At 40.7% G+C, this 26425-nt stretch overlaps 1 protein-coding gene and 1 long non-coding RNA gene across 2 annotated transcripts in view; one reads left to right on the forward strand and one right to left on the reverse strand.

Moving 5' to 3' along the window:
• Lhfpl3 (LHFPL tetraspan subfamily member 3) overlaps positions 1 to 26425 on the forward strand; it is a 398415-nt gene that overhangs the window by 234702 nt on the left and 137288 nt on the right. The window lies entirely within an intron of this gene.
• Positions 1 to 26425, reverse strand: part of LOC126500156 (uncharacterized) — an 80288-nt gene that overhangs the window by 43538 nt on the left and 10325 nt on the right. Inside the window, exons 3-4 of the long non-coding RNA XR_007591261.1 lie at positions 11066 to 11114; positions 9808 to 9883 (exon numbers count right to left, since the gene is read on the reverse strand). This is a non-coding gene — a long non-coding RNA (uncharacterized lncRNA). The remainder of the gene's footprint in view (positions 1 to 9807; positions 9884 to 11065; positions 11115 to 26425) is intronic.

Genomic DNA, 26425 nt, shown 5'->3' on the forward strand with positions numbered 1-26425 from the left:
TTTGACTGGTTATTAAAATGAATCAAGAGAGCTGTGTGTATAGGCGGTTGGATCTGCATCTAAAATTAGCATGATTGACAGTGTTATATTCAAGAAGTGGTGATTTGGCCATCCCAAAAGCAAGTCAGCATTTAAGCAGTGAATAGCATTTGATATACACGCTAGAATGACAATCCTTGAGTATAAAACTGGGGATCCCTAAAGAGCCACAGACAGAATGAAATACCAGATTGACTTTATTATCAACAGAACTTCAAAACTTGAAGATAGGTATTCTTTGTGCCGTGTTGCTGGTAACTGTGGATTTAATCCGAGGAATCGGCAAGTGTAGCTTATACTGGCACTTCCTCAATCCTGCACCAGCGCGGCTTTCCTTGCCATGGGATTCAACCTGTGTTGCATTATCTTCCTCCTACCCCTTCTCATCCTGCTTTGAATGAGTTCCGGTGACACTCAGCCACTCGCCGTTAGTTTCCTTGGTTACCGATGACTTTCAGATTTTTTTTATTGGTAGGTTTCTGGTGTTAAACAAAATATCTTTCCTCTTTTGTGTGCTGGACTGAAAAAGGTTAGAACAAGTGATGGTGCTTTTGTCTCCAGAAATGCATTGCATTTTGTTCTTTCAATAAGAGGCCCCTGGCAGTCTTCCTTGCTGGAGAGATTCATTTCTCTTGTCATAGATTTCAGAATTTCAACATTTGATTTAAGTCTATATAATCAATCTGATTGTACGCAGAAAGAGCAATTTGAACATCTCTGACTAAATAAAATATATAAGATTACCACTGCTAATATATTTTTTTAATGTAACATCCTTGAAAGGGCTAAATATGCTTTATGTTGTTTCCAGGGGAAGCAGGTGAAATGGAAATCTAGGAGTGTGGATAAAGAGCCTGTTCAATACAGGCATCTATTTTGATTGCTAAGTACCATTCTACCCAACAGCGAGCTTAAATGAACTTTTAGTGAGGCCTGGCAAGAGCCACAGGGCCGGGAAATAGGAACTGGAACGGCTCTGGCTGGCATGTAAGTGTCATGGGGTTGGGGACTGCTTTCCGGAGTGTGGCATTGCTGACTGACGGACCCCAGACCTGCTGACCAGAGCTCCCAGAAGAGGCTGATGTGCAGCTCTGGGGAGAGTGGGGATGGGCGACCCCTTCATGCTTCCAGAGATGATATAAAGGGTGTTCTTTCAGACCCAGGTCAACATGAGGAGGGTCTGCCCAGAGGAAATTCACAGCTTGTGACCACACATTTATCTAGACCTTGGAAAATTCCTCCTTTGGACTCCCCTGAAGGACTCTCAGTAAGAGGTTTGGACCTATCTGGCTAGAAGTCTTCTAAGACCGTTCACAACCATGTTTTATTTTTCTTTAAAGATGCCATGTAGCTAGCATGACTATTGTTCTAAAAACCAATAAAACAGTAAACACTGGTGATAAAGGGGGCCCTTCAACTCTGCAGAAATGTAAATGAATACAGTTACTATGGAAACAGTATACAGATTCTTCAAAAAAAAAAAACTTAAAATTAAATTTCCATGTTCTTTAGCTATAGTACCCGAAGTGTAGATCTAAAAGAAATGAAAACAACATATTAAAGATTTAGCTGTGTGTTGATGCACTATTTGCAGCAGCCAAAATATGAAATCAAGCTAAGCACTCATCAAACAATGAATAAGATACAAAAACTGAAAGTTACATACACACGATGGAGTGTTATCCAACTACAAAAAAAATGAATAAAATTCTATAACTTGCAACAAAATAGACGGAACTGGTGAGCGTCATTTTAAACAAATTAACACAGACCCAGAGGACAAATGGTTATGGTTTGAATACACAAAGTCTTCCATAGGCTCTTATGTTTGAAGACTTGAGCCCAAGATTCTTTTAAGACTAAGACATGAGGCCTATTGAAGGTTGTGGGTAACTGGAAAGCAAGCCTTGTGAGCTGCAGCGTGGTCCAAGTCTTCCTACATTTCTTGTCCATTGAAATGTGAGTTCTTGCTGCCATGAGTTCTGCACCCCCCATGATGCCCTGAACTGTCTTCACCTGTGAACCAGAATACACTCTTCTTCCCTTAAATTGGTTCTGCCAGGTCTTTTGTCACAGCAATAAGAGGACTAGTGAACACACAAGTGTCATCGTGGTCTCTTTCATATGTGGAAATGTAAACACTAAGAAAAGGAGGAGAAGAGAAGAGAGGTGGAGAGACAAAAAGGAAAGGAACCTGGTGGAAGAGGGGCTACTAAGGAACGGGAAAGGTGTTAGGGTTGGGAGTGGAGAAGATAAAGGACAGGTGGACATGATCGATGCCATGGGTCCTGCTGGGTACCATAACTGACTTGTTTGAACAGTAGCAGTTAAGGTTTAAAGACACCACACAGATGAGTTTTTATGGGATGTCATAGTCCATCGCTCTTTTAAGGAATCATGGTGGATATCACTTTCCTTTGGAGCCCAAGTCACATTTTCTAAACTTTTGAATACCTGTAAATCCATACATGAAAAAAACATGTCTTGCTAGAAATTCCTAGCTTCTTGTCTACCTTTTTCAAAGATAATTTCCCTGCTTTAGCTTTGTGAGTGCTGTAGTTACAGACATGACCCCCAAGCCTGACCTTGCCAATGCTGGAAGCTCAGTTTCTCCACATATCCCCTTTTATTTGTTTTTAATCATACAGTTATATAAGAAGTATATATTATATTATATTATAATTATAATTATATGTTCTGTGTGCATACTAACTGATGTTATGAATCTCTGCAAGTGATCTTTAAGCAAAAAATTATTGTCACCAACATATTTTACAGCCAGGTATACTTTAAATAGTAGCAGTTTATACAACCAGTCTTTGAAAATTTCAGAATAAATGGGAGGCTGCCCATAGAAGCTCTGCCTCTAAAAGCATGCCCTGGTACCTGTCTGTCCATAGTATCAACTCTTCTGAAGCTTATGAAATTGGGAAGATTAAGTTCAAGTTTGATTCTTTGGGCAGAAAGTCACTGGTTGACATTCACCCCAGGTATCAAAAATAAAATCCAGTTTTTAAAAGGTTTCTGTTGCATGTATAGGATCTAGTTTAATCACTACCCTTTCTTTAATGTGCACAAACTGCAGATTGGATGCTCAGAGCAGCCCTGTAAGGCAAACAATGTTCCTATTGTAGAAACTGGCATTCCACGAAATACATGAGGCACCTGAATGACAATACTGCCTTGCTGCCAACCCCACAACCTTTCAAAACTGACATATGACCCAATTTTCTCCTCTCTTCTTCTTCCCACCCCTCCTCCTCCCTCCCTTCTCTCTGGCTTTACACACACACAGAGACATATTGTCACACACGCGCGCATGCACGCACACACTCCCGCCTTCCTCTTTCCCTCTCATCACCCGCCACTCTCATTCACACTCCATCCCTCCTCTTCCTTCTCTGGAGCTTCCATCTCCATCTACTGCAAGCCTTGATCAGAGAGGCCACCGCTTTCAACTCTTCCCACTGCAACGACACTGCCCACAATCACGGTCAACTTGAACTACTGTAACAAATGTAAATCCTCAGTTCTGACAAGTGAATAATATTCCGTTTTATTTGCCTAGTAACTTGCCAGTTCAGCGAAATTACAGTGACATGTGGGCCACTTAATCAAATACTTTTCCAGAGATTCTAATACAGTTTTTTCAATACTAAGATTTTGGCAGAAAAAAAATTTAAGGACATAATATTAAATCATAAAGTGTTCACTAGAAGAAAATAATACATGATTTCAAGTAAAATTACAGAGAACTCTCAAACTTCTTGCTACCCTACAGTTGGAATTGCTTAGTATTTAGTGCTGATTTATAGAATATTTATATAACACTTTATACATCATTAAATATAGATGCATACACATATATATTTACTCTTGCAAGTTCTCAGTTCTGATGACATTTAAATATAATGTACATTTTTCAGATAGACCAGAAAGGAATACTCATGGGAAATACCTTTTCCTAATATTGTACAATATGTCTTTCTATATTTTTTGTTCCAGTATAACTTTTAAAACATACTGATCTAGTGTTTCAACTACATAGTGAGTCTGTGAAATCAGATTGGCTCATCTCTGAATTGCTCAGGATCTGCATGGATGGCCCTTAGTGGTCCTCCATCTTTAATACCTGGAATATGTATTTAAGGGGCAGCTCACAGGGCTGTAGCCTGGATTCAAAGTCAATGTACCAATATTGGACTCAAGAGTTTGGATTTCTTACAAGAGCTCCAAGCAACTCTGGCACCAGTGATCCCCAGATGTAACCTCAAAGAAAGCTACACGAGATGAGAGGTCAAATCAGTAAACCCTACTTACTGGACTAAAGGCAAGTATATGAGGTGATTTACTGAGGCTCAAACAAGTCCTCCTCCTCCACCAGTGGTCCAGAGCATGCCTGCACTACAGTTGTGTGCCTTTCTACGTGACCTTCCTGTGTTGAAACCCGCTTCTTCTCCTCTGCCTGGTAGGAAACTTAAACACCCCCAGAGCCAACCAGGGCTAGGCAGAACGTAGCATCCTTTCACTACTCAGAGCATCTTCCTTGTTCTGATAGTTGACATGTGCCACATTGAAAATACGGCTAGGTCTAGATCCGTTCATGCCCCCATTAACGAGTTGTTCCGCTAGAGTGGGCTTCATCTCATATACACCGTGAGCCTCTAACCCCAGTGCCTGGAACTCCAAAGCTGTCTCCTATATATGACACTCTGGCTGTTGAGCCACCATCTAGTCCTCTACCATCTTTCGGTTGCTCGGTGCTCCTCCTCTGACAATACAGGCCCTAGTTTCCACAGTAGAGCCTGGGCTTGCAGAAGTCCTCCAGGAAAGTGCGTTACATACAGGTTAGCCACGTGTCTTTTCTCTGGACATTTGTGGTGACCAACATACACAGACATAGGGGAATTTCTTAGACAAATTAGGGGAGTTATTTGAGAATCCCAAACAGACCCCTTTTCGCCACAGAAATGAAGCCATTAGCATAACTACCCTAGTGCAGTGCTTTAAATGAGCAACTGAGCTGAATACTGAATGGCCTGCTTCTCAAAACCCCAGGCCGCACGATCAGGGAGCCTTGGCCTGGCTTAGCCACAGCCAGATAGTGCGTCTATTTAGAGGTAAAATTTAGAAATAGCCCCCTATTGTGTTTGCTCTTCCCTCCTCGTCGCTCTTTTCCATGATCATAATGAGCTGTTTACGCCTCCTTCTAGGCCTTGCGTTTCTTATCTTTTTATGTAATTGGAGCTGATACACGGCAAGTGATCAGCTCACCATCTGCTTTGTCAGCACCAGCAGCCCTACTCCTCCTTCTCTGATTCCTGGCTGGCATCCCTTCTGAATCAATCCTGACTGGAAGAAATAATGAATTTTTCCCCTTCACCGGGATTGGGAGATTATTAGTCACGCAGGACTGCCTGTTTGTACGATGCCAAGCTGTCTCTTCCTATCAGCTGGATGAAAATTTAGCAGAAGGTACATGACTTGGGTGTCAGAGTGGGTTAGAAAATTGCTATATAAACGCCGCAGTGTGAAATTCCTATTCGCCTTCTGTTGTGCGTGCAGGAAGAAGTCACTCATTAGTCAATGTCAATTAAATCATCCTTGAAGAGTTTTGTCTTGGCCTTGAAGGTTCTATTTATAAATACATTGGCAGAGATTTTCTATTTTTTTTCAAAAACTGCTACATTTGGCTTTGCAACGTGGCCTTTTGGACATCCATAGTCATCTCATTTTGCATAACGTAGAAGTCAAATGGCTTCCCAAGTACTCTAGCATATACCTTCATTCTTCCCTTCTTTTCACAGCACGAGACCATCTTCTCTAAAAGAGCATGCCACACATATTCGTAGTATACTAAGAACGGAAGCTCAGGTGGCCTGAATCTTAAAACTTGAGCCGTTGCTTGCTAGCGGCGGAGTCATGGGTGTCCCTCCTGTCTATCAGTAGTACAGCTGTTTTTCTTGTTGGAGAGCGTGTCTCAGTATGTGGTCATGTGAGCCCTGGCACTTGTAAGGTTTGGCATGTGCTGCAGCAATGGTCCACGGGTTTCTGAGCCTCTGGTTCAGGGGGAGTAAGATGATGTCAAAGGAAATTTGGGTTCTTGTGAGGAAGCAAGGACAGCTGGAGATGTGGTTGGAAACGACACAGACAAACCTCTTTGGTTCCCGTCATGCGATAAACACATCTGATAAATGCTATTTGCATGATTTTCTATCAAAAACTGCTACACTTGGCCTCAGAGCATAGCCCTCTGGCATTCATAGTTACCTCATAATGCCGAGGTCAAATGGTTTCCCAGGTATTCCATTATATACTTTTACTCTGCTCCTCTTTCCTGAGGGGTGGGAAGGCGACTACTCTACCCATCCCAATCAAGCATGTTCTTTGTTAGAGGCGTTTTCATAAATAAGTGCAGTGCCAATATTGCAACAAAATGCCCCGACTTACTTTAGACAAAGCGAGAAGAACACTGAACCATCTTCCTGTAGGATTCTCCCGTGAACTACAGACAGTGGAATCAGAAGCAAACATACCTAACTCCAACTCCTATCTCAGTTTACTTTGTTGAGAGAGGAGAAAAAGGTACTCCTGTGTTACTTGGAGATGAAGACACAGAACAGTAGCTGGTTTCCTTTTTAACATGAATAACACCTTGAGAGCAGGTCACAGCTTGTGACTAGTGTGTGCGTAGTTCTGATGAGGTGCTCAAACAGATGATAATTGCAGAAGGCTATTATTACTTGGCGTGCCTTTTATTGGTCCAGGTGTTTTTCAAAGATTGTTTTAGTTAATCCTTCCAAGGACACAATGATGTAGGTGATGTTACTGCTAATTTCTATTTTCCAGATGAAGACAGGGTGCACAAGAACTTTTGATAACATTCAGAACTTTACAGAGCTAATAAATGAAGTACCTAGAGTTGAATTCAGGCAGCGTATCTTCTGAGGCAGCTATTTCTGTGCCCATGTGTCACACAGGAAATGTGCATAGCAATGTCCAAGCTCCCAGAACAATGTCCAGATTTTAAAAGCACTTGGTAGACTGTGGTCAGATGGTTGATGCAAAGAGTAAACAAATAAAAGCACATTGGACTAGATTGGACTAGCTTACAGAGGGGACTAGCTTACAGAGGGAAAGTGAGCATCCTGAGTTTGTAGGGGTCTTTTGATTTAAACTTTGTGAATTTGGGGAAAGGATCTTCCCAAATATTGCCTCAACATAACTTAATAAAGACAGAAACCTATATGTGCTTGTTACTAAATAACTGATTTTTTAATATTTTGAATCAAACAAATATATCACTTTCTAGAAACACTTTCAGAACTGAGAGTCTCACCGTCACCTCAACTGCTTAAAAACGCTTTTCTCTTTATTGCGGTTTACTTAAGATCAACAGCCTGATGCAGTCTCTTTCTAACTTGGCAACAACTGACATTATATAATAGTACTTATTTGACTGCTGGTTCTATCGAAGTTAACACAGAATATAAAATAAAGTAGTAATTTTGACCAAATTCAGGAACTTGAAAGTTTTCTAGTTTATCTTGTGCTTCTAGGTAAATTCATTTAGAGTATATATATAAAATCCATTGTATAGTTTTGAAAACAGTTATTTAACCACACACTACAGATAAGACCCACTCATAAATCCAAACAAACAAAAGGAAACAAAAGTCCTACTAAGATCTAAAGAAACAAACACAGGAAAGAGAGTCCCTTTTCCCCAGCATCTTTGGGTAATTCATGTTAGCATTCAAGCCTATAAGGAACTAAACATTTTTCTAGAGGTACCCAGCTAACACCAAACCCCAGTGCTGTGTGGAATGCCTCAACTTAAGAAAGACCACTAGTCACTCATCTGCCACTCAGCGTTCATCCAACCTACTGATCACAAATGAAGCATGGCCACACATTCTGGTAGAAGACTCCCTATTCAACATGCACAGCAGTAACAAGTAAGATGCTCTAAAGCAGCCTCCCTCTCAAGATGCCTAAAAAGGGCCAAATTGTCCAGGTGGGAAAATTTAGGAAACAACATAGAGAGATTGTGTGTGTGTGTGTTATTTTAATTAAAATTGAATTTATTTTAACTAATACATAAAACCTAAAAATTATATTGTAAATATTAGTGACCATGTGATGTTTTCCATGTAAACATTACGTGTGGCTTTAAGTTAGTTCGAGCATACCTATCTCCTTAAACATCATCTCTATATGGTGAAAATAGTCAAAATCCTCTCTTCTAAGTACATACCATACACAGAAACACAACAGCCTAAAAGCTAGAGATCTGAGATCTTACACATCACAAAAACAGATAGATCTCCTGCTACAGAATATCAGTATTCTAGTGAGGTCCGTGTGAAGAAGAGGTCACTAGAGATGGGTGCTCGGAATTTGGTTATTCACGCCATTTTTGTTCACTGTATTTATAAGACCATCCAAACTTTAAAATACACAGAAGATTTTGTTTTGTGTCTTTTTGGTCATGATAGACATAGAGCAGCAGATCCTCCTGGGGTTATCTATCCTCTAGCTGTACATGCCTTGGTTTGACCTGCTATTTACTGTAGACCAAGACAGATACTGCCATTCAGAAGACTGATCATGATAAAAATCATTCTAGTGCGAAAATATCACAATGAATTTTGTTCAGTACAGATAGAAAAAAAAACTGTATCTTTTAGTCTGTCCCATAGAAAAGATAACCAAAATGTCATATTTTTACTATCCTGGGACATTAGCCAGTTGGGTACCGATGCAATTTTACTCAGTGTTTTCTTTAGGTCACGATAAAGATCTCCACTGTAGGGACTGGCGAGATGGCTTCTGAAGTCTGTAGCCCTAGCCCAGGAGGTAGCCATAGACAATGACAGAGTGTTGTTGGTTCCAGTAAAACAAGTAGCTTGCTGCATTCTGCCCACATGCTATGGTCTGCTGACCCTTGCCTTTGAATCTTGTTGAAAATGTGAGTGGGGATATACATGCTCTCTCTACTGACACCACCTTGCCCCCAAAGTGTCACAGATACTTGTGCATCTCATGACTGCATCTTTATGCCCTGGTTCCTGTGAAATGTAGTGTGTAGACGAAAAGCCACTTCCCAGCCACAGCTCCGCGTCATGAAGGAGAAACAGACATTTGGATATCTCAGCCACAGAAATACACATACATGGCAATGGCTCTGCAGGTCCTGAGAGCAGTGCTTGCCAACTTGCAGATCTCTACACGGCAGAGCTATTTTAGCTCTTAACTGGAGTGAGACAATGGTCTATATTCTGTCAATTATATTTTAAATAAACGCTGATTGGCCAGTAGTCAGGCAGGAAGTATAGGCAGGACAACCAGACAGAAAGTAGAGGTGGGGCAAGGAGAACAGGAGAATTCTGGGAAGAGGACGCAGTCCTGTCTCAGCCACAGAAGAAGCAAGATGTGACTGCCCCGCTGAATAATGTACTGAGCCACGTGGCTAACATAGACAAGAAAAATGGGTTAATATAAGTTATGAGTTAATAAGAAGCCTGAGCTAATGGGCCAATCAGTTTATGATTAATGTAGACCTCTGTATGATTTCTTTGGGACTTAATGATTGCGGGAACAGGATAGAACAGAAAACTCAGTCAACACCTAATCACTAGTTTGCTGGTTTTAATTGGAAGATTGTTATTAATCCATGAACGTAGTATAAAATAAAAAGTGTTATTAGTTATTGTGATAAAATACCATGACAAAGAGCAACTTTAAAGATAAAATGGTTTGACTTACCTTAAATCTCAGCAGTGAAGGAGTAGTTGCAGCTCAGAGGTTGACCTCGGATTTAGGAAGCAGATATCACACTTATCTACTCAGAAAGGTAGAGAGAGATAACATGAAGTGAGGCCTGGCTATAAAACCTCAAAGCCTGCTTCCAGTGATGACCTTCCCAGTCTCCCAGAGGTTCCATAACCTCTAAAGCTGCAAGAGCTGTGATGTATATACTCAGTTCACACAAATGATTCAGTCAGAGCTTGTTGGGCATGAAACAGGACCTTTTGGTGATGGTTTGCATGTGTCTTCTCTACTGAAAGCTGAGTTTCTCTAGATATGTGAGAAAAGAATGGCCTGTCTCTAGTGGACCAAGGGAAGAGAGGATCTGTTTTGTCTGACTTTCCTCCTCACTAACAGCAAACACTTCCTGCCTCCGTGCCGTATTGTGTCTTCTCTACTGAATGCTGAGTTTCTCTAGATATGTGAGAAAGGAATGGCCTGTCTCTAGTGGACCAAGGGAAGAGAGGATCTGTTTTGTCTGACTTTTCCTCCTCACTAACAGCAAAGACTTCCTGCCTCCTTGCCGTATTGTGACTTCTCCTAGCTGCTAATCTCCTGCTCAGAGTTCTCCCTCAGACCTAGAACTATAAATCACAAACTCACTGCAGGTTTTCCTTGCTTTATCTTTAGGAATCTGATTCAAAGCATTGAAATAGTTTCTGATGGAGGTTTATAAAGGTGCAGGTTTGCTGTGACAGATTAGGAGGGGGATTTCCTAACTGACTTGTGTGATACCGGTTATATCAGAGCACATAAGGCGTTCTGTGGTGGCGGTGCCTACATTCCTGTCATCACAAATCACTTTCACGCTCACCGCCTGTACTAAACACCAATGCCATGGGTCACTGCTGTCACGTTATAGATGTGACTCTTCAAGGCTCACATCCCAGCAGCTGCCTTTATTCCCCTGGGTGTTTATGCCTGTAATTTAGATTAGCTGCCTCAGTAGAATCAAAACTACCCGGGTGATGAACCCGTGGCTGCATTAACTAATCTTCCTGTAAGGCCCCCATAACAGTTGAAATCGCTAATGTTTGGTTTTCATTCAGGGCACAACACTGAACTTGTCCCTACAGCCAAGGATAACAGTAACTCAGGTTAACATGGCATGATATTTGCATTTTACAGCTTATGGAAATATTTTTTAATGCAAAGGGAATGTGTAGACCTTCAGTTACATAGTGGTATACTGACATCAGTCTGGCTCCAACATTACCTGCTAGGCAGTTTTGTGGGCTTCCCTGTTTCAGCGTTGGTTTTCTTATCTGAAAGAGAAAAGCATGAACAGGACCTTCAGGGACTAAGCATGGGAGATGTCTTTCTTTCGTCATTATTTAATGTCTTTCTAATGATCTACCAAGACATTATTATACCAGCTTTATAATTTATGTGGAAAACTGGTGTTTGCCTTTCTCTTTCTCTTCTAATTTTGGTGTCATACTTTATTTATAGCAACTTTTATAACCTCCCATTACCTTAATAGATTATAATGGACATACTCAAGAGTTGTTGGTGCAAGAACATAGGAAAAGGTTTATTTTAAAATGTCGTTTAATTTTTTGACTTTAACATTCAACTTCTTTTATTGGGAGTGCAATAGCTGCTTATGAAAAATTCTAGAGCAAAACTTCATGTCGGCTGTGTGGAGGATTGCCACACAGCCAGGCAGGAAGCAGAGGATGGATGAGAAGCTTGATCAACAGTTTGGTTTTTCACAGCTGTATCCCTCATCAGTACCATGGCAACCGAAACATCAGCTAGGATAAATGATCTTAGCTCACACAACTCCTCCCTTGTAGCTACACTAACCATCTTACTTTATAACTAGTGAGGTTTATGTTGGGGTTAAGCCACACTAAACATCTCCGGATTCAGAATGATTGCTATAATGTGTGAAAATCTGACTAATAAGGTCTGAGACTAAATGAATTAAATTAGTTCATGTCTTTTTATCATATTCCGTGTATTCTTCCTAGGCTCTCTCTAATGTTGTCTTGGATGTTTTCCTTTTGATGTTCCTCCTCAATGTTCCTCTTTTGATGTTCCTCACAGTTCCTCCCATCCCACGAGGTTTCCAGTTTATATTAATACACATAGTTAACAATTTTTCTGGTAAATAACAATGATCCCTCGCAATAATTTCTTAAGGGCTTTCAGAATGGATAAAAGACTAAAAAGGTAGGCACCTTATGTCTCAGAAGGGGTGTGGCTGTGAAGTTCCCCAACAAGGCAGATACCAGGAGGATGAGAATGGAGCCTGGCACCCCAAGTTAAGCATCAGGATGCTGTATCCACTGGCACCCAGGTGAGAAGGAATTTCTTTCTCTGGCTCTGGTTCAGCGACCTAAGCTTTTTGCCTGTATATTTTAGGGGTCAAAGTACAAACAGTTAATTTCCTAGACTAAGACCTTGTGTCAACGGAAAGTATAGAATATTAATAGCTTGTTAGGGTAGAGCAAAGGCCAGTAAGTTTTACTCTCCTGAGTTTGCTATTAGAGAATTCAGGGCCACCCAGACCTGTTCATCAATAAGAGCAGACATTCTGTCTCTACTGTTCAGTGGCTCCTCCTCAGGGCTCCCTTCTTGAAAGTAAGTCCTATGGAGGACTACTACTAGCTTTATGTAGATTTGACCATGAGAACAAAAGTTAGGCTGAGTAAATGCTTCACCCCAGTGCCCCATGATGCGGGAAGTTGCCCATACAGGAAGCAGTGATCTCATCAAATGATTTATAGACTGCTGGGATACTTTGGGATGAATCCCATTATGGGATAGAGAAGAGCCATGACTTCACAAGATTGCTACAGAATTGACGGTGACTATTCAAAAGACAGGTGTTTCCAAAGCTCTGTACATCGGGTTCCTCGCTACTCCCGTGAGTCTGCCTACTAATCTGTCAGCCGTACTTTTACTGTATAATGCTTGTGGCTCACAGCTACTGGAGGGAGTGTCTAGATAGTTGGGGGAGCTCTGGAAGCCGGAGTTAATATCCTCCTTCATGCTTGTATTCTCTGCTGCTAACACAGTGAATGTGTTTAATAAAAGTCTGAGTGGGTGAGAAATGACTGAAGAATGACAAGAAGCCAAGGCTGAGAGCAAAGAATAATGTCTTCAAGGTCACCTTCTAGAAAGTGACAAAGAAGACTCAGGCTCCTCTTTGTCTTATACAAACGATGAGGGGATTAGCACTGTAAGACAGTGACTCTGCCAGATACAGAGGTAGCCCGAGTGCCAGTGATAGACTCTTGTCCCCTCAGCCAAGTGGAGTCACACATCTTGTGCCCGAACACAACTTAATATGGTCATGGCGTATGAGGACACCTTGCCGGGTCACCCTGGACTCTCAAGGAGCTTGTTCAGTTTTCTTTCACCTGCGTCTTTCCTCCCCACCATTACCCTGCCCCTGAGGTCATTAAATGTATATAAAGAAATGGTTGTATATTATTACCCTCTTTCTGAGAGCAACCACCCTCCTCTCGGGATTCCTGCATCTTTTCCTCTGCCTAGTCAAAAACAGAAAACATGTCCCTTCTCGGCTATCCTAATCTTCAAAGTAGTGCTCCCCTCAACCTTTTCAGCTGTGACTTGCTTACTGATTAAGTTATATTTATGTGTGAATTTCATTATGCTAGCCAAGAGACCCCCCCCCATGAATTCACAGCTTGCCCTTCAAATGAGGCTTTATAGCTTAAAAATCCTGGGAATGCCTTGAAATCAAATGTAAATCATATTTTTTTAACTCTAGGAAAATAGGAAAGATTTTATACAAAAGTCCAGGGTGACTTAACTACACATTTGTGAAGTTTTTGTTTGACTTAAGAAGTTCCAAAGCTAGGATACTAAATATCAGATAACCTGCTTTTGTCTCTGTCGTGTGTTCTTGTCTAACACTTTTTGAAGGCCGTAGACTTTATAGTCTTATGCTTGAAATGGCTGGTGCATGATCAGAGATCTTTATAATCAAAAGCAACATTCAGGGAACCTTTTGACTGGTGGTTACCACCCATCTCTACCCTTTGCCCCATGCGCTGCATGAACTCTGAGCTCAGTGAAGTCCGGTGTGAGGTTTTCTGATGTTTTTCAAAGCCACTGTGTATTGGACGGGAAGGGGAACTTTTGTTTTCCTTTGGGGAAAGGACATCACATGCGGAATAAAGAGACCACATCCTAGGGAACAGTTCAGTGATTATCCGTTAGAGACTGTAACTACCACATAAGCTAGAAGGCATTGCCTGTAAAAAGCTGTGGGTCTTAGGGGTTGAAGCCAGATCACTGTCATGTGGTATCAAAGCTCCAAAGGTCAAGAAAATGATAAAGACAAATATTTGTTTGTGCTTTGAAGTCAGAGCAGCCATTGTCCCTGGGAATGACAGCGAGAGTAGGCGTGGAGCCCTTCTGTGTTAGAATTGTGTGTGTGTTTCTCTGCAGCTCATCTGTGTATCTAGTCCACCAAACACTGCTGCCTGTCCCAGCTTAGAAAAGAAGAAACTGGATTATCAGGGCTATTACACTCCCTGGGGAAGGAGGCAGATGGTACATGCTCAGTTTTCAGCAAGACTTTCTTGCAGCGGAGGTTTTTCTAGGACAGGAGAGCCCAGCAACAGATACTAGGACACTGCCTGCGCCATTAGGAAAAGCTCAGTAAACATTCTATCATTCCAGAATCAATCATGTGTGTAATATTAAGTTGGGAACGTCACCCCAGCCCTTGGCCTGGGAGTTGCATTGTTCCAGACTCCAACTCCCAGCCTGCACTAGTTCTCAAGTGCCTTACAGATCTGAGATTATGGCATTTTATCAAAGAGCTTCGAACACAGACGTGCAGCTCCGGCAGCATCCTATAGCTCTTCCTGGAAGATGCGTGGTTACAGAAGGAGTTTCTGCCTCCAGGCTTGCCCTTGGCCTTGGCCAAGCCACTCACAGCAAAAAGCGGTCTTTCACCTCTTCAGCTTGCTGGATGCTTCACTCTGGGAATCGATCTCCTCATCCTGCCAAGACAGGTAGACTAAATCTTTCCCCCACATAAAAAAATAAATCGTTGGGCCTCTTGTGCTCAGCAGCTAATGGCATCTCTGCTCCTAAGACTAGTGTTCTCCAAGGATTGGGAGAGATTTTAGGACTGCATGATAGCTAAAAATCTGTCTCATTTTTTGCTCATTTATCCCTCCCAGATCTGTCTACTGGCATTTGACAACTTAAGGTACAATTAACTTATTACTTCATCCATGACATTTAATGAAGTTTCCTGCCAAAATACAGACAGGTGTGCCTCTTTAACAGGCTTCTTAGTCCAGGATTAACAGGTTTCAGGTGTATCTTCAGAGGTTCAGAGTTCCCAGTTTCTTTTAAAAATCTGTTCCAGTTCTCTCTCTTACAGCTACTACACAGGTTCCTGGAGAAGTTTTTTGTTTTTTGTTTTTTTGTTTTTTTTTTTTTTTTTTTTTTTTTTTTTAGTTTCTCGAGACAGGGTTTCTCTGTGGCTTTGGAGCCTGTCCTGGAACTAGCTCTGTAGACCAGGCTGGTCTCGAACTCACAGAGATCTGCCTGCCTCTGCCTCCCGAGTGCTGGAATTAAAGGTGTGCGCCACCATCGCCCGGCTGAGAAGTTCTACTAAAAGTCTCCAGAGCCCCAGGCAGTTTCAAGCATATTTTACAGGTCACTCCTGTTGCCTGGGCCAAGACCAACCTACAAAGCGCTCCCCAACACCAGCTCCTGGGACTTCACCATTGGTAACAACTCTTCTGGATCAAGGACACCTGCGGACTTAAATCTTGTTTTATCTACTATTGTGTCCCATGCCATGGCTAGCCCCATTTCGCATGGCCAATAATAACAATATTTTTCTCCTAGCCCCCTGCCTTCTTCTACTCTAGTATGACAGCAAACCAGATGCCACCCCAGCCACTCTTCTTGCTGCTGACTAAGCGTGAGCATGCCAACTCTCGCTCTCTCCTTGCCAACTCTCGCTCTCTCCTCTCCCACCTCGCCCCATGCCCACAGAAAGTACCCAGACTTAAGCCAATGCCCCTTTATCTAAAGAGAGCCTAAGATGTTGGTCGTAAATATCACCTCAGCTCCTTGTCACACCCCTATATCCATAGAGTCTGGAATGTAAGTTGGGAGCATCACCCCAGCCCCTGGCCTGGGAGTTATGTTGGTCTGGACTCCAACTCCCAGCCTGTCAAGTGCTACTACTCCCACAGGGTATTTAGGTGGCTTCCCAGAGAAGGAACACATGGTTTGGGGTTTTGCCTGTGTTCTCCCTCTGTCCTCCCTCCACCATGCTCCCAGACACCCAGGACTGCTGCATTTATTAAATGCGGGCAATTTTAATTTGCTCTAATCTGTTCCAATTGGAGTTATTTGTGTTGGCGGAGTGACTTTTCTTAAGATTAAACCAAACAATGTGTTCTGAAATCCCTGGCTTCTCCACTCGGTCAGTCAGTTCTCAGATACCAAGCACACTGCCAGTCACACTGTACAGCAAATGAAGTCCCAGACAGGGTATTTCTTCTTTAAGCTCAAAATTTAAAAAAAAAAAAAAAATTCTTGAAAAAAATGTGTTTCTTTGATTCACTTTGACATGGTAGTTTTTACAGTCTAGAAGTCAACAGTTGAATTATGGCAAAAAAAAATGGCTAAGTGAAATTTTAGTGTCTCCATACTTCAGAGAATATCATAAAGAAAATTTGAATTAAAAAACCAATTTTAACACTGTAGAACAGCTGGAGAGATGGCTCAGAAGGTAAAAACACTGGTTGGTGTTGCTCTTCCAGAGGTCCTGAGTTCAATCCCCAGCAACCACGTGGTGGCTCACAACCATCTGTAATGAGATCTGGTGCCCCTTTTTAGACTGCAGGAATATATGCAGACAGAACCCTGTATACATAATAAAGAAATCCTAAAATTTAAAAAAAAAAAAAAACACTGTAGAACAGTAGGAAAGATTTTATTTACAAGTCCAGGATGACTTAGCCACACATGATATGAAGTTTTTATTTGACTTAAGAAGTCCCAAAACTAGAATATTAAATATAAGATAACTTGGAGAGATCTCTGCCATGTGTTCCTACACACACTTTTTTTGGGGGGGGAAACATTGATTTTATACAACCTCATGTTTAAAATGGCTCTTAGAGAATTAAAACAATATTTCTATGTAAATAAGTTTTCTGTCAGTATACAAAACACCTAAGATAATAAGCTTATAAAGAGAGAAGTTTTATTTTGGTTCCCAGCACCGATATAGCAGGAAGCTCACAAGTAGTTCTCAGTCCAATCTTGGGGGCATCTGACGCCCTCTTCAGGCCTCCACGGGCACCTACACTCACATGCCCACATCCACACATAGACCCACACAATTTAAAATAAGAGTTGTTTAATTGTCTTTGGCCTCCAAATAACAAAAACATAAAATTGAAATATTCATCCAAGTGTAAGGATGAATTTGGAATGAAAAGTCTCAGAGGCGGCTTTCCTGTGTGATGTGTACGTGACTCAAACATTCTTTTTATATATACAGTATTTCATCAAGCAAGCCTGGTCTTTTACAAAATCATCGGACAGCTATATTAGATCAAGGAAAATATCCTACAAATACCACTGGTGAAGACTTGGAATATTTAGCCTTACTCATTAATAAATTATATCAAAAGGACATAGAATCCAGAAATAGACAAAAAGCATTTCAGAATTGATGAGATCAAGAAATAATTTTTCTGATATAATACTGGTGATTTGTAAAATTATATATATTTTCTGAGTGAATGTATGAGTTTATATTGAAAGTCCGAAAATAGTCAATTTTTTAGAAGTTAGCAGTCAAATTCTAATTTGGTTAGAAATTCTAACTCTGGCAGAATCAGTCACAGAAGAGTGCAGACGTTTCCTTACTAGAACATTATATCAGCTGAAGTCTGACACAACATAGTCCTCATAAGATAGCCTAAATAACATTAGAATGTCCTGTGATAAAATGATATACAGTAGTTCAGAGTGGTATCACATAATCAATGGCATAAAAATATCCTAATCATTTCTATTTATATATACCTAGAATATAGACTGGGATAAAAGAAGCCAAAATGGTATACCCATGTCTGAGTGAGAAAAGATAAATGATCTTAAGTTTCTTAAAATTCATTATTCTGATTTTTATTGATTAAGAATTTAGTACATACATATAATGTATTCTGCTCTGATTTGGCTTCCATATTATTAATTACGTTTGCCTTTGGGGCAATTACAGAGAAATCTAGAGATTTTATGCAGATGACACACAGGCAACATTTAGGGTCGTGTTGTGGGTTAGATTGCTCTTCAGTGAAGGAAATACTCTAGGTCTGTGCTGTCCACAGCTGGAGCTACCACCCCCTGTGCCTACTGAGTGTGTGCCATGTTCTATTCAGCTAAAAAATGGATTTTTTTTCTAATGACAAGAATAAAAATTCCTTTTGTTTCTCATGGACAGCATGGGCTTACATGTTTGCGGCAAAATGATACTTAGTGAACATTCTTCTTTGTTTATGCAGAAGATGATTTTATTGGTTTAAGTTTGGTTTATTGATTTATGTTTCTGGAGCCACACAGACAAAGTGGCTACAGCACTGGACATTGCTTTTCTAGAGCGAACTGGCCTGGAGCACAGAGAAAAGAATGAGCAGATCTGGTTTCTGTTGTCTAAGATTTATTTGTTTGTTATTTTTGTGTGATAGATGTGTGCCTATATGAGTTTATGTGCACCATGTTTATGCACCATGTTGTCTTCTGACCCATTGGAGGTCAGAAGACAACATCAGGTTCCCTGGATCTGGGGCTACAGAAGGTTGTTAGCTGTGCTGGGAACCAAGCCTGGGCCCTCTGCAAGAGCACTAATTCCCCTTCACCACCGAGCTGACTCTCCAGCCCTAAAAAGTCTGGGTTGACGTTAGGAGTCCAAAGTAGACAAGATTTGAGCGCATCAGTCCCACTGAGCTTCAGCTCCTGAATTTCCAAACTCTAGTGTGTAGACTTCAGAGATGTGTGTGATTTAGGTATTCACAAAAAACTCCCACTCTAGAATGTAGATTTTTTCTTAGTTTGCATATTTGATTGTTATCATGTTTTAATTTTCTAATTATAGAACTTTTTCAGATCTTTGTATGAAAAGAATTCTGGATAGAGTGAATGCTACCAAAACAGTACAGACAATCTTATGATGTGTTAAATAAGAGACCAGCACACTTACCAAATGCTACTTTTATTTTATTTGCTGTTTGTTTTTCTTTTTTAGAATCTTACTATGTAAGCCTTTAACTCTGGCAATATCCTTGTCTGTCTTGCAGGCAGTGGGATTACCTGAGCTCAGGTATGCTGTTGCTTTTTATTTAATGCCTGAGCAATAATGAGAGAAAGTGACATATGAAGAACCACACTTTAAAAAAAAATGTTCCCTTTCCTGGTCCCTATGCTGCAGCTTGTGCTTCAAAAGCTATATTTCCCCAGGTCAAATTTAATGTATTTAGGAGCTTTAAAATGTACATGCTCTCTTTTTTTTTCACTAGAAAAAAGACCCAATTCTTAATTCTTCTTAACCGAGATTATTAGATTTTATAGTGCTTAAGATAATATAACTATTATACTCTAATGGGAGAATAATGTTTTAGAAGTAATGAAATTATGGCAGGAGCATTTAGGCATAATTATATAGCAAGCATAAAATTTTCAATTACGCTTCCGTTATATTGCAATTAACTCTGCATTTGAACACTAACATTAGTGTGGCTAGTTTTACTTATTTCTTGCTTGGTAAAAACAGTACTTTTGTTCTTTTTGTTCATATTCGTCTGAGGAGGTGCCTGGAAAATTAAGTTAAAATATCAGTGATTTCATGAAGAAAACGTAAAAGAAAACATGCTTCAAATTACTCGGTTGATTTTTGTGTTGTATGAATTATCTTTTGCTGTCTGATAAATTTCTCTAGAACCTCTGAGTTTTCAGCCTGTGTCTTTAATCTGCCTCCTACTTGAAAAATAGTTTCTCTGGGTATAAAAGCCTACAGTGAGAACATCCTTTCCTTAGAATATTAAGGAACTGTTGCGTTGTTTTCCAATTTTGTGACACTGTATATGTGTTTTTGTTCCCCTTTTCCTCACACTGTGACTTTTTCAACCTAAGGCTTCACATCTTTCTTCTCTGACAAGTTTTGTGTTTCCAGAAGCTGCTTTTGTGTTAGAGTCTGTGACATCTTTGACTCTTTTTAAGATCTTAATCAGAAATTGCTCTGTGTGTCAAAGAGAACAGGTTGAGTTCTAGTCTATTGTGGTTTTAGATTATCTCCTGTTTGCTGTGTTATTTCTCATTCTTTCCCTGCCTTCTTTTTTTTTTTTCATGATCTTACTCATGACACAAGATTTCCTCAAATAGCTTCTAATTCTTAATTTTTAATTTTGCCTTAAAAACTCCTAATAGGAGGAAAATTAATCCCTAATGAACCCTAGGTAGGGCTTACTAATTGCTGGACTTCTCTATAGAATAAGCAAACAGTATGCTGCACTGGGCTAAGGAACAAAAATGCCCCAACAAAGACATTTTCCCTTTAAGGTAAGGACTCTTAATGTTCGCCTCAGTTCTCAAACTATTGGCACAATTTCTAAGAGAAAACTCTAATTTTTTTTCTGAGATATAAATTCCTGATCAGCTATAACCATGAAAGTGGGAAAGGAATGGGTCAGGAGCTCCTATTACACCTTTAATTAAGCCAAGCTTTCTACCACAGTCTACGTGGGTTTCCTGGTGTCTGGGTCTGGCCTCACAACTGATCACCTGTCTCATGTGCTAAGCTGCGGTCTCTTCCTTGGTTTCATCATTTGCCATTATGTCAACTGCTTCCAGCTTCAAGAAATTCTGGATGTTCTCAGCTGCCAGTAACAACCCTCCTTTCCCATCCACTTCCCCATTTATCGTGAGAGTATATCTTTTCTCTGGTATTGTCAATTTAATTAGCATCTCAGGGGAACAATGAAGTAAACATTTCATTTTGTCTTACTATTTCAAGTCAACATACTATTTAAAAGTAACATTCTAATGTTTTTAAAACTTGAAAGATCAAAAATTGTTTAAATACAGTACCTGAAAACTTAAATATTTTGTACTAAAGCTATGGAAATGTAACTAAGATCAAGAGAAGAGACTGTCTCATCACCCTTCACTAGAAAGGACCACGCTCTGGAGGACACCCTATTAATACATGCGCACATCATGACAGGTGAAGTGACTCTGGTCAGCTTCAGTGGTGAGACACGGCTCTGCCAGGCCTTGCCCTTCTTCCCCATCCCCTCTGCCTTCTTAAAAACCACTAGATTACATTCCTGAAGCTAGCCTCCAATGTCTATTCCCTTATTTGGCCATTTCCTCATTCCAAGGCTGACTACCAAAATCTAGCTGTCAAAGTATTGAAGTCCAACAATCAGAAGCCCCCTTTGACTCACCTAATTAACATGTCCAACCAAAGTATACCTTGGCCTCCTAGCCCATTCTAACACAGCTCACCCCCTTTTTTTTTTTCTTCTGAAGGATGACACCTGCAAGGTCATTTGCTGCTGTTTTCTGCCTGAGTCAGAAAGCAGCACTTTAGCTTTTCTTCCACACTTAATAAAGGCTCTCTCTGTGAAAACAGGTGTTTAGGTGTGGTTTGTGCCTAATCTGAGGTCCAGGAGGAAGTGCCTGGTGGGGTGGAGGTGTCTCCTTCAACAGATACCTAGATGATGCTTCTTCACATAGTTCAGTCTTTCTTCCCCCCCCCCTCGCAATACCTACCCAACCAGCCAGCCCCTGTTGTAAGAGGCTGCTTGTTCGTCCTGGCCACCCAGAACCGAAATAATCACACAGAAATTGTATTATTTAAAATACTGCCTGGCCCATTAGCTCTAGCTTCTTATTGGCTAACACTTATATCTTAATTTAACCCATTTCTAGTAATCTGTGTATTGCCACATGCCTGTGGCTTACCAGGCAAAGTTCTGGTGTCTGTCTCCAGCAGGGCAACATGGCTTCTCCCTGACACCGCCTCCTTTCTCCCAGCATTCAGTTTCGTTTTCCCCACCTACCTACCCTATCAGGCCAAACCAGTTTCTTTATTAACCAATGGTATTCACAACATACAGAGGGGAATCCCACATCAAACCCTTCTCTCACACCACCCCCATTCATTCCTTCACCTCACCTCCACACTCACTCACAGTGCCTTACCCTCCCGCACCTTCCTAGCCTCGCCCACACCAATAATGAATATATATATTCTTCTCACTTAAGTGCTAGTCTTTATACAGTTTAGGAACTGCAGAATCTGCGCAGAAGCTGTCAATCTCCCTATAGAGAAAGTTAGTTATGCCATTTCAGGATAGACATAATCCTGTCTAGGCACTGATTTTTCACCAGAAAAGGGTAGAATTCCAAGGTGAGTTTCAGACACCAAAACGTGGAGTGGATTGTTCCCTGTGATTTTCTTGTCTTCAGTTTTACAATCTCATCTCATCAGTGCTTAGAGATAAAGGCTATGAGAATTCCAAGGGGCTGATTCACTTATTATATTTAAAACAAAACCTCGAGTTGCCTCGTTATTGTTACTTTTTGTTTCTATACTTTCACTGCCTTTTATCAACTATTTATTGGGAAACTAAACATAAGTAAGATATACAGGTTATATTCCAGTAACCTCTGTGTTGAAAATGCTGCTACTTTAGGATAAGAAACTGTCTCTAGAAGAAATGGAATTGGAAAGACAATAGCATAAAAAATATTGAATATAAACCACAAAAGAGAGTAAGTCAGCATGCTAAATGTTCTGTCAAAAAATTTTCACGTATCTCTCAACTTCATATTTTATCAGCAGTAGTCAAAAGTTTATAGATAGAACCTCTGCCCGTGTGATGTGTGGAGAAGAATGCCTGAGTCAGAACAATGCCATTCTTTGACTGGAACGGAATTTAACCCAGCCATTCTTAAGTGGCCAGTGAAATGTCCAGAGGTGATTTGTCTTTGAAGATGGATACTGAATGACTCTGGGCAGGGCAGGCAGGAGGGTATGGAAGATGGACAGGGAGCTAAGATTTGTGTCCTGCCTTGGGTGATCCTCATTCCCTTGGTGCTTGTTACTTTTGTCCTTTAACCATTGTTCCCAGGGTCTTTCTTGCCTTTTGAAAATCTACTGTGGTTCCTTCATCACTCTCATGAGACTGGGTTATGCTGTAGAATTATAGACGTTGATGCTCTGAAGCATTTTAAATTCTGGGATGCCCTTATATGTGAATTACTGGCAACCTCAGAGGCATCAGTAAAAGTATAGCATGATTAATAAAAACTCAGAGACAAAAACTGGGGTTCAACCTGAAGGCCAGAGAAGCAAAACAGTCAGCCACTGGCTCTTACCTCTACCTCAGTCTGAAATGGCGCTCCTGCCTCCAGGAATCGCAAAATGATACTGTGTGTGAGAGCTGTCTCCTCCTGTCTAGGGCTGGGATTAAAGATGTGTACCACTGGGATTAAAGATGTGCACCACTTTTGCCTGGTTTCTATGGGAAACTAGTGTGGCTACTGGAATTAAAGGTGTGTGTTACCACTACCTGGTCTGTAAGGCTAACCAATGGCAACTGTTTTACTCTCTGATATTCAGGCAAACTTTATTTATTAATATACAAATGAAATATCACTACATAGAAATATAACTGGCAAAGATTTTCTCCTATTGTGTAAATTAAGCCATTGTGTTTTCAGTGGTTTTTATTTCAGCAACAGAAAATCAATACATATTACAGGTTAGAAAATGTTTAACCAATGTGTGTTTGATACTTTGGAATCAACAAAATCATATTTTTTGTGTATAAAACTCAACTTCCAGACCTGAAGAGATGGCTCCTAGTAAAATTCCTGCCATTCAAGCAACCTGACCTGAATTCAGATCCCTAGGGCCTAGAAAAAAACTGGGAATGGCAGCAGATATCTGTAGCTCCAGTACTGGCAGATTTGACCACCCCACCCAGCCAAATCAGTTAACTTTAGATTCAGCGAGAGACCCTGTCTCAAAAACTAAAGGTGGAAGGAATCAAGGAAAGATACTTGACATCAGCCTCTGGCTTACACACATGCACGCACACATGAGGTAAGTCAGGAAGCAGGCAGGGCAGATAAGACCAGTTCTCTCCTTCACGTGATACCTCTGTGGAAGAAGAGGAGCGAGGCTAAGGGATTGGCAGTGTTTCCAGGAAAATGCCTGTCTGTGGAAATGAACTGAGTCGTGAAGACGTATTCTCACGTTTCTCTGATCTCTGTTTAAGGATCGAATGAGAAAATTCACATCAAATCTACCCACATGTGAGAGGCATTCAATAAACACTCACTATTCTTACTCTGTATTTCCCACTAACAAAATCACATTCAGGATTTCACAGAATTTGGACCTGTGTTATCACATAAATCAAGTCATCTTGCCGTGTTGTGCTCATTAGAATGGTCTTTTACATGTTTTCTACATTCTAGATTCTAATTTTTATTATATGTGACTTTTTTCCAGGACTGGGTTGAGCCATGTGCCTTGCTGATGTTAGAAGAATGGTCTATAACTCAATCATACCCCGACCCCTGTATGTGACTATTTAACTTTCAAGACCTAGATGGATTTGAACCGATATCAATCAAGCATTTGTGCTTTTATTTGGCATCCTATTCTGTAAAAGCTTTTCCCCCACTCACTATAGCACTTGTATCTGCAGGTGTCAGCGGATGCCTGATCATCTATATACAGTCCAGGTTCTCACGGCAGCATGAATATTATATTCTGGGCCCCTTTATTCAGGAAAATTGGGGCTAAAGGGCTGGGCAGGGAATAGCAGCTTTTCTCATCAGTGAACGCCACTTTCTCTTGTCTTCTGACAGCCGAGGGTCTGTTTATATTCTCTCTTAACCAAAACCATTCTACAGGCTGTTATGTCTTTCATGTTATGACACCAAATTAAATGGCCATAAAAATATATTGTATTTGAAACCATAATCTTCCAGGATACGATTTGTTTTCTCAGCTGCACTCGAAACCACAGTAGTTCATGTTCTGTGTCACCAAGTAACTGCAGAAGTAAACTGAGCTGTAAATATTAATCTTTCTCCAGCAGTATAAATACCCTAACTCGACGTGGCTGACCATGAGCTAATGGAGGAGCTGTGGGAGCGAGACATCTCTCTACACCAGGTGTTCAGTGACAGCCCCAGTGTGAAAGTTTGCCCTCCATGCCCTAGAAGCTGCTGCCAGCATCCATTTCTCCAGCTACCGTATGCCCAAATAATTTCCCATGTTCCCCTCGAGTGCCTCAGCGAGGTGAGGCAATTTATCTTGCTTTGGTGCAGCAGTGCATAGATTTCTTTAAAGAGAGAATTTAGCTTTCTCTTTCTGTTCAGATATAGGCAGTTCTCAGTCCATAGCATTCAAAGCCCTAGTGGGGCAGTTAGACCATCCACAGAAGCAGGCCCAAGAAACTGCCCTGTCCGCTAATTTTCCCATCGTCTTTCCCTTTGGAGACAGAGCCTATTGCAAAGGCTTGTGGGTTTGTCTAAGGATGTTTCCTCTATAGAGAGTACATTCAGCTCTTTAACAAGAAAAATGCGACTGTAATTAGTGGCTCTGGGGAACCATTCTGAGCTATTTCAGAACTCACTGTGGCATTAGCAGCCTTGACACAGTGTCCTTGTAGAATGTGAGCACTTTTAACCACTTGAAACACAATTAACATGGAAAGCAACTGAAACACCCTCCCAAGGACACCTTGTAGTAGTCTAGATTAGAAGGACCCATGGCACCATATAACTGGGCTGTGAGTTTCTTTCCACTTTTGCATGCGTACTTCCAACTTGTGAGATTCCATTTCTCCTGAACATTCAAGAACATTCTCTAGTATACACCTAGTAAACCTGTTTTAAAAAAATGGATAAATACCTAGTTGCATGGAAGGTAGGCATTCTAGTAAGAAGGCCAATTTTTTTTTATAATTTTCCAATTGATATTTATTCTCTGCTATCCATTGTGGTCAGTATATAATGTGTGAATTAATCAGATATTCTTGACCCTTATTTACTATAGAGATGATACTATATCTTAGGGTTGATTGACTTAGAAATAGTTATTAGTTAAAGTTAAAGCCAAGAAGAACACTATTTCTTCTATTGCCAACGAAGGCAGCTAGGGACCTTGGAGGTACATCCTACACAGGACTGAGAACAGCTGTTAGTGTCTATTGACTACAAATCAAGCTGATTAGGAAAGTCTGACTAATAGAATGCCAGGCAACGGGATTTATCACAGCACCCAAGTGTTACAAGGAGAGGCTGCTTGTTCGTTCCAGCCGCCCAGCTAGCTTAGCCCTGAAATAACCACACAGAAACTGTATTAATTCAATCACTGAATCATTGATTCAAAGAAGTCAACAGAGCCTCATCTGTTTTTGTGATAAGTTCAATACACTAAAATTGGGGAGGGGGCTTCCCTTTCAAAATCAAAAAAGCTAAGTAGAAAGAGAAAGGAAAAAGATGTATGCTTTGGTAATACATTGTT

The sequence above is a fragment of the Alexandromys fortis genome, unplaced genomic scaffold, assembly GCF_014885135.2.
Source record: "Alexandromys fortis isolate MF-2015 unplaced genomic scaffold, M_Fortis_MF-2015_v1.1 scaffold_38, whole genome shotgun sequence".
In the NCBI taxonomy this organism is placed as follows: Eukaryota; Metazoa; Chordata; class Mammalia; order Rodentia; family Cricetidae; genus Alexandromys; species Alexandromys fortis.